At 35.6% G+C, this 9,612-nt stretch overlaps 1 long non-coding RNA gene across 1 annotated transcript; it reads right to left on the bottom strand.

Annotated features, from left to right (window-relative positions):
* Window positions 1–977: 977 nt before the first annotated feature.
* LOC149792027 (uncharacterized) lies at window positions 978–3,991 on the bottom strand. Its single transcript, XR_016423467.1, has 2 exons — window positions 3,854–3,991; window positions 978–1,156 (listed from the first exon to the last, which is right to left on the bottom strand). It is a non-coding gene; the product is annotated as an uncharacterized LOC149792027 (long non-coding RNA).
* Between the last annotated feature and the right edge of the window lie 5,621 nt (window positions 3,992–9,612).

Raw genomic sequence — 9,612 nt, 5'->3', positions numbered from 1 at the left:
TAAACACAATAATGTACCATGGGTCACAGATTTCACTTCTGAGCATGCATCTATGTCAGATTACTCAAATTGCTGGTGAAATGCCGACAGCCAATAATACAAAAGTGTGCATGCTCTATAGGATAAGCAAGTTCCTTTAAATCAATTACAGGAATAAATAAATTTAAGCCAAGCATCAAGACGAAAAAAGGGAGGAAACAATAATCTAAAACTAAATTGTTACTAGTGTCATGGGTACTGACTATGAAGCATTAATTGTGACCTAAGTCCAACCAGGCCAACTTATATATGGCTGATTATAGTCAGACTTATACCTGGATGCCACACTTATTTCAACTATAATCATTAAATCTTATTGATGTTCATAGCAGGTAAAATGTGTGACAACTCTAAGAAAGTGAGTGGTGTTGTTCAAGAAGGTGCAAATTTTGGACCAAATGCTCTGTGACAAAACTAAATTTGCTTTTATCTTCCCTAATTATAGGGCATTTCAATGCAGCACAATCTAATTATGATAAAATATAATTTGCATCAGAAAATATGTTTGAAAGAAACATTGCTAAAATTAATTGCATTGTAATTTTTAATAAAAAAGTAATTTTCAACAAAAAAATAAACACAATGTTCTCATAAATTTAAAACAAGCAACAGTCAAATTTTAGACATCAAAGTTGACTTTTGATCGATATTTAGGACAAGTGGTAGTTTGGGTCAATGCAAGTTCAGCAGTGAAGCTTGATAGCTAATGGTGATTTCTGAGGTTAATTGCAATGTTCCTATTTAAATTTATATAACCTTCATCAGTAACACTGTTAAGAATACTATAGTGAAATATCATGTTCCACCAGGAGCTGTTGTAACCAGTTTTCTTAGGTGGTTCTCTGTTACTGTAAATACGTTATATTACATGTCATAGCTGTATCATTGTTTTTATATGTGTTTTAGGGGCCCCGAGTGGTCAGTGTCTAAAACACTCACCGTTCCTTATCACTGCCATATCACCTCTGTCTGTGTGGGTTTGAGTCTCAGGCTCGGCTAACGTGCTAACTTGAGATAGCTTGCCAGCAGCTTCTTGTGTTTTGATGGTTCTTCCTAAGGTTTCCCAGGGTACTTCATCCACCAGTTATACTGGCCGTCATGTATAGCCTATCTTGTGCTGAAAAATGGCATTAAATCCTTCAAAAACAACAATTGTTATGTATGAAATTACTATGACCTTAAATCTGATGATAAAAGCAAATTTATTTAAAACGTCAATTTCCATCAATCCGTTACGATGATCTTGAAATTTAACTCAATCTGACCTATATACTTTAGTTCCTTTGAAGATAGTCATGATAATGGTAAGAATGATAATAAATTGAAATCAAAATCTACTCCTGTAACTATGTCTTCTGTCTATGATTATCTGCACTTCTCGAGGAATGAGTTATGATGGATGCATATGCATTTTGCCTATTTATTTTTTTAAAACGGGTTACTAGCTAAACCTGATAGGCTATTTGTTACTAACAAGTGAGCAATTTTATTATAATACCATCATGATTTTCCCCAAATTTTATTATTTTTTCTTTCGAGACAAAATCTCTCCCCAACCAAAATATAGAAAATATATAAGAAAACCTTTAGGAATGTTAGAGTTTTTAGTGTCATTTTTCCGGTAAATTTGAGTTTTTTATGTACTAATGTTGTTATTTTAAAACACTTCTACTGGAGCATATATTACAACAGTGGCACGGGGAGTCGAAGACTTGTGTGTAGGTGCGAAGTTTGACAAATCTTTAAAAGCCATATATTTATGGATGACGTCACCAAGATTTGTATGTAGGAACTGTATATGTATAGTCAAATATCACGAAGCTCTGTGTATGGATGATACGTGTATATGCTTATGACACAGGACAGTGACGTCTTCTGATGTCCAATCTAGGCCAACTATTAATCATGTGCTAATAATAGCTGGGAGATAGCACATGTAATAGTCCATAACTCCGTATCACTTCAACAGAACATCAGTGAAACAAACATTACAAAAGACTTATTTGCCCAAGAAAGATTTTGTCAACACTGTACATTGATGTTGGCAATGGTGATGCTGCTGACTACTGTATATATGTATGGGAAAGTCCTGAGTCGAATAAAGTTCGTCAGGGTTTAGTGTTGAAGTGTAGAAGTATAAATAGCAATAGGCAGAGTTTCCCAAATTTGAGAATTTATTTTCTGCAGGAATATACGTATCAATGTGAAAGTGCCATAACATATCACATGCTGCCATGGCCATCCTAGTCAATAACAACTGCAAGTCCCACTAAATCCAGCTTAAACTATAGTCTAAATATTCTTCCCCATTTGTTTGTAGCACCCTCCAATTTAAAAAGCAAAAGGCACGAATGAGACCAGAGATGTTCAGAACTTAATGAGTTCATTTATTGATTTATTAATTTTAAACCTGATTATGCCAAAGATGGTCCTAACATAGTTATCATCTGAGCATTACACTTCGAACGAAGTTTTCAGTTTAAAAGACTGCCATGCTTGTCAATCATTTCTGGTTCATGGACAAGTCCAGTTTCAGTGAAGTGGTATATACAGGACTAAACATGCATGTACATAGAAGGAAAATGCTATGTTGTTTGCTTCCGACATTTACAATGTCAAATCAAGCACACACAAAATAATGACAAATGCAAATTTGCCTTTCATATGGATTTATCAAGCGGTGTAATTTTTATTTTCATGAGTGGAAAGAGATATAAAACTAAACTCTCAACATTATGGTAATTTACGGAATTATCCGGCACTTACCGAATAGGATGAACTACATCTTTATTCTGTCTGAGGACATCTGTATGCAATATGCTGTCATGATATTATGAAAAGACCGTTAAGCTCGAAAGGTGCGGAGGATGCTGTTGTTATGGTCACTCGGGTTACAGTCAGGTTAGAAATTAAATGAATTAAATAACTCAATCACACCTTGGCATGGCTATTAAGCAACGGACGGTGTGTGATCAAATATTAAAGACGGAAGTGATAGGACAGTCAGAACAGCATTGATAGGACGGGCAGATATAAGTAAAATAATGTCAGTGTATGTTTCGTCCCTTACTATTCAGATCAATCCGGCTACAGAATCAGCGATGAGATAAGGAACTCCAACCGGCATAGTGAATCACTAGGTCTTACTTGTAGCTGACTAGTTCATTAGAACGTCATTTTGGAACACTCCTGCTTGTGAGATACCAAGTCAGAATTCAAACTATAGTAACCAAGTTTGTTTATCAACGATTTTGTCATGTGCAGAGCCTTATTTTCTGTTGGGGGATATATTGTTTCATCAAGAGAGAGAACTGTACTAGTTTGAAAGGGATTAACTTTTCAAAGGTATCAGGTACTGACACAGGGGTATTCCATTTTTCTTTCCTTGAAAATCTGACTTTTTTAAAACAAATATTTTTTTTATTTCGGTCTTTTTGGGAATAAAAAAACAAGAACAACCACAATATTCTTCTTGCACTATAAAGTTCATATTCTCTCTCGACAATCAAGTTAAAAAAGAAATGGAGCGAGAGAGATAAAGAGAGAGACACAGAGAGAGAGTGAGATAACCGGTTCTCCGTTTACCAAGTGTAATGACATCAATGTGAACTGTTTTGACATGAAAATATAATAAACAGGACCTTATTTATTATATAGTACATGTATCACAGGTCAATGTTAAGCAAATATACGAGTCCCTGTGGGTGGAACGGGATACAACAAAGTTGTCACAGATGATAACTAATGAAAGAACGAACAGCTCTTTTGGACGAATATAATAAACAATTTTATAAATAATCTATTTGTTTCTTACCAGTTTGATCCAATACGTTTTGCCATCATCCAAGTGTTAGGTGCATTTCAGTCTCGAAGAAGTAAAATCCATGTACACACCAAATCACGCGCCACAAATACTGCACTATATCAGCCGCACCGGGCTTAAAATAAGGCATTTTCTGCTGGCATCACCAGTTTACCATTTTACAAAAGTATTTCTTTTTAAAAATGACTAATAATACTAATAATAATATAATACCGTTACACTGCACAGTAGCAATGTTCTCATTGGATGACAACCAATCAAAAGTCACGCGCCTTCTGATTGGCTAAGCGTTTGCACACCAGTCTACAACCCAAGGAGTGTCGCAAATTGTGTGAACAATACACAATGAGTGTAAATGTCTGTCAGACATTATCGACTTTGTGAGGACTTTCACAATAACGCGTAATTCATCATGTATCTTCATTCTCAACCGTTTGCCGACGAAACATTTCGAGGACTGTTGTGTAAGTTCTCACAATGTAGTCCAGTCGTCTAGATGTTGGTGTGCATTCAAACTCAGGTCCTCACAGGTATACCAAAACAGATCCCCCCCCCCCCACACACACAGACAAATTAAACCAAATTGATAACTTAGTTCATTAGACAAAATGCAAACCTTATCTATTCTTCTAAAAATGAACATTAAAGCTGCTCTACCTGAAACACACACAGGCATGCAAACGCATATTGCTTCAACATGTTACGACAGTGATTTTCGAATTTCCCACTTCTGTCAATCTGAAAATGTTATCTACGTTTTGTGAGACAATAATTTAGTATGATAGTAATATTCTTCTTGCCTATTGTTTATTTGTTTATTCGCTCAGATTGAACCTACCAAGAGTTTCATTTCCTTGGTGATTTCGCCACTAGTTAGTCTCATCACCGACCATTGTCAGAATTTAGGCGAACGTGGGATTGAGTGTGCCTGTATCTCAAACTAGCTGAAAGGAGGTGAAATATCACGGACAGGTATTATTGTTTGAACAACATAAAACAAGTTGATAATTCGATGCAATCCAGCAACATGCGTCAAAACTTTCGTCTGAATTATAAGTCGCCAACATTTTCAGATGATTTGGATTCATACAAGTTGACATTACATCGCCCATATCAGGTTGAAATAATAACTAATTTGTTTCTTAATATGTTCATGATTACTTCGTACTCTATACGTTTTGTTAAAAGATTACTCATCTTGTAAAGATTGTCTTCCTAACTGTAGATTCTAAGAGTAAAATGCTAACATTTGTGTGCTTGTTTTTCTTAAGCTTTCTCCCCCACGTTCTTAGATTTCATTGTGGAGACGACGCACGCACACACACACACATAATTTAGTTTAGGTTATGCGCACGATTCACCATAGATCAACAGTGCTAATGGTATACAGAGGAAATAAATCCAACTGACGATATTTTAATAATGTTGGAAACTTGGTAAAACAGGATGTACATCGACTTGCTATATTTCGTTGCGAAATATTATTTGTTAAAATATATGTTGCTGGTGAAAGTTTGGAAAAGACCTAGCTCATACTTGCATCACCTGAAACAATAATGTCCAGTTCGTTATGGTTAGATGAGCCACATCGAGATCAGTTATGTCTGATTGCTTATGATGAAACTCACTGCGTTTCAGAATGGTATGTATTGTTTTGAATCGGTTGAAATTTAAAGCTCGAAATTTTAACCGACCAATCATCATGTATAATCTATTATAGAAATGTGTTACCTTTTTCATTTAAAATTAATTATATTGTATACGTCACCTAATAATATTGTACGGTCTCGTACTGGTTGATACTGGTAATGAATGAGCACATGAACGCAATGGGTTGTAATGTATTGACACCCTTAAAAGTCAACATTCCCAAAGAAAAGTTTTCAAAGAATTGAACATAAATCATGTATCATCAATTTTACGGAAAATAATAAATGAACGTTTGATCCAGAATAGTTCTTCTCTTGTAGCCAGGTTTTTGTATTGTTGATGTTCATGCTGTGTGCTGTTGCTATTGTTGTTGTTTCTTTTTTTTTTTTTTTGCTAGTGTTCTCCATTCGACCGATCTTCGATTATTGTAAGTATTCGTTATATCACCAATTGTATCTGTACTCGCTCTCTGTCTGTCTCTCTCACACACATACACATAGTATATAAATTCATATCTTATCATTTCGCGGCTAAAAACACTTGTCATCATTGAAGGGGTGAAAAGTTCAGACCAGAATTTCGAGAGATTTCAGTCCTGAGAAATTTCACTGGCTGTCCCTGGGTTGCGCTCACAGCTACAGGTACCTCAAAAGTGAAAGAAGATATATTTAAGTATCTTTTGTTTGACCCAAGTAGAACAATCACAATCGCAGTCTTACCAGGTAGGTATTTACCCCACCTCTCTTTCTCTCTCTTATCTTTGGTCGTCCCTGGGACTTTTAGCTATGTTAAGCTAAGAGGCCGTTGAGGCAACCCCCTTTGTTCTAAAATTGTATATAGGATGTTATATCTGTAACTTTCCCCCATCGCCTGTTGTGGGTATTGCATAAAAATTCAAAAAGAATTTGGAATAAAATATATTTGTTTTATTTTTGATTAGGGTTGGTCTTTCCTTTTTTGATAATTGCATACTTAAAGTTATTTCATTTTGGCTAGTACTCCCCTCCGTAGGCATTACACCTTTTGGCTGGTTTTCTTGACATGTTTGAAAGTAATATTTCTAGTGATCCTTACCATGGATCTATGGTTCATTGTTTGCTATATGTGTGTGTTGGTATACTGTTCTGTATTTGTCATAAGCCTTTTGTGTTTTTGTTTGGACTGGCTGCAGGTTTCTAATCGTTATAGTTATATTCTGCTCTTCCCCAATCTCGATTTATATTGGTGTGTAATTTGCTTAGTTAATAATTTATATATTATATATACAAGCCCGTACTGTATGTTTGCTATAGTAGCCACTTTATTTAAAATATCTTTCCCGCATCTTATCATTGCATCACTAATATAGTTTATAATTTCATCATAGATTTTCCTATCATTAACATTATTAATATATAAAATATGTCTCCATTTCGTCCACACTGTCGCCCATTGCATCATTGGGTTTGTGATTTCTACCCTAACTTGAGTTTTCTTATGAAACTCCTGTTTTATGATTGTGTATATGATCTCATCTTTCGTTTCCGTCCATATTTTGTCATTATTTATATATCTCAAAATGATATATTTTATATGGTTCAAATATCTTGGAGGTTCTATGAGTTTGGTCAGTCTGTTGTTTTTGAAGATTTATGGTAGAATATTTAATATATATTCGTAAAAATAAAAGTATGACGCTGTCCATGCATATGTATCTCCCTTTATTCATATTTCTTATCCTATTTAAGACAATAGTAGTTTCCCTATATGTGAGTAGAGGGATGCCAAACCTCCCACCAGTTTTGATTTTTCTCTCTCTCTCTATCTATCTCTGTCTCTCTCTCTCTCCCTCTGCGTTGACTTCTCAGACCCCGACTGCTCTTTAATACCTCTTCTTTTGATTACCTTGGGAATAAAATGAATGACAATGATATAGGAACATAATCTTGAGTATAAACTTGTTATTCCATAGAGAACGAAGGAAAGCGTCTGTTGTTATTATCCAATTATCCAAATTATTCATAAAAGGATGGAGTGTATATTATAAGGTGCATATAAATTGCTCTCCAGCTATTAAACAGATTAACCCTACATTTTGTGCATTGCGATGACAGGAGATCAAAGGTAATGTTTCCACCCTTGCTTACCTATTTTTTGGAACGGGAAAAGAAATACAATTACATATATATGTCCTCGTCAATACTTGGCCACTCGTACATAACCGAATGGCTGCACACGAGTATAATCGAAATTAAGTAAGTCGTACTGGATTGTTTTGGGCATCATTGACTGACCCCGCCTTCACCCTCCACTCCACTCCCACCTTAACGCCACTAAAGATAAGTGAAAAGAAAAAACAAAATTAAAATAACTAGATAAGAATATCCTTGCTGCCTCTGATATCGATTATAATCTCATTTATGTGATCTTAGTGGAGCAAAATAAAACGTAGGATGTTTGATAGATTTGTTACACTAATATTTAAATTTTAAACCTGAGCAACATATAATAGTCATACGCAGGAGAAACTTTTCAGGCATTTTGTAGTCATTCTTTATTACGACAAATAGTGATATAAATAGTTTGTAGTACTCCTAGCACTAATGACAATTCTAATTGTGCAGGTCTAACATATTCCTAGACATTGCTGAAGCATCAGCAGACTGTGAAGAAGACCTCAAGTGGTTTCTTCATCACATCAAAATAGACGAGGCTGTCATCCAAAAATACAATTATTTATTGCAGGTACATATATAATACCCCACCACAAATGCGACAGGAAATATTCATGTATTATTATTATCATTATTATTATTATTATTATTAGTAGTAGTAGTAGTAGTAATAGTAGTAGTAGTGTTGTTTGTGATGTTGTTGTTGCTGTCGTAGTAATAATTGTGGTAGCAAATTTCTTGCTTTTCATAATGAATCATTGTCTTTTTCGTAGACATAATAGTCGCAGTAGTATGCTTTAGGAGAACGTATTAGCCCACGTTTGTCAGTAACTCAGTCTGATATATTCAGCAAGCTTTGATAAGTTATTCCTAGAAACTGTCTGCTTTCTGTGTGTTATTTCAGGGCTGTCTTTGTCACCATTGTGAATTTGTGTGTGTGTGTGTGTTTGTGTGTGTGTGTGTGTGTGTGTGTGTGTGTGTCTGTGTGTGTGCTCTTTAAAAACATCAATAAATATTTCATGCTGTGGGAGCGAAATGTCTTTCACAATGACACATTACGGCAGTCGACCCGTGCTGGTCTTCTATATTGAATTAGCTACTCTTGAATTTCGAGTCTGACCTTCTTACAGTTGAGATGCGACGGCTCTGGTTAAACACACAATGACAATTTGTGTGCTTGTGTATGTGTGTGTGTGTGTGTGTGTGTGTGTGTGTGTGTGTGTGTGTGTGCGTGCGTGTTCGATTTGTTTCGCGAGGGATTAAAATATGAAAGAGAAGGTTTATATTTGCAGTCAAAACAGGAGATGGGGAAGTGAGTCGGATGTACATGCTCTGATATCAGCAGTGCGGGGAATATTTCATATGAACAGGATCGTTATTATTATTATTATTATTGTTTCAGAACATACAGTGCTGTTTTTAATGTTTGGTCCTGGTTGGTTGAAGAAATTGGAGACCAAGTATACACAGGCGAAAAAACAGCAAAGACACTTTTGATTGACATGTATCATTCCTCCACGGAAAAGGAGACTGTCTGCTTTCTGTGTGCTATTTCAGGGCTGTCTTTGTCACCATTGTGAATTTGTGTGTGTGTGTGTGTGTTTGTGTGTGTGTGTGTGTGTGTGTGTGTGTGTGTCTGTGTGTGTGCTCTTTAAAAACATCAATAAATATTTCATGCTGTGGGAGCGAAATGTCTTTCACAATGACACATTAGGGCAGTCGACCAGTGCTGGTCTTCTATATTGAATTAGCTACTCTTGAATTTCGAGTCTGACCTTCTTACAATTGAGATGCGACGGCTCTGGTTAAACACACAATGACAATTTGTGTGCTTGTGTGTGTGTGTGTCTGTCTGTGTGTGTGTGTGTGTGTGTGTGTGCGTGCTCGATTTGTTTCGCGAGGGATTAAAATATGAAAGAGAAGGTTTATATTTGCAGTCAAAACAGG

The sequence above is a fragment of the Sinohyriopsis cumingii genome, chromosome 9 (assembly GCF_028554795.1).
Source record: "Sinohyriopsis cumingii isolate HCF-2022 chromosome 9, ASM2855479v2, whole genome shotgun sequence".
NCBI lineage: Eukaryota > Metazoa > Mollusca > Bivalvia > Unionida > Unionidae > Sinohyriopsis > Sinohyriopsis cumingii.
Note: the sequence above shows the minus strand (reverse complement) of the source record. Positions and strands in the feature narration are given on the sequence as shown.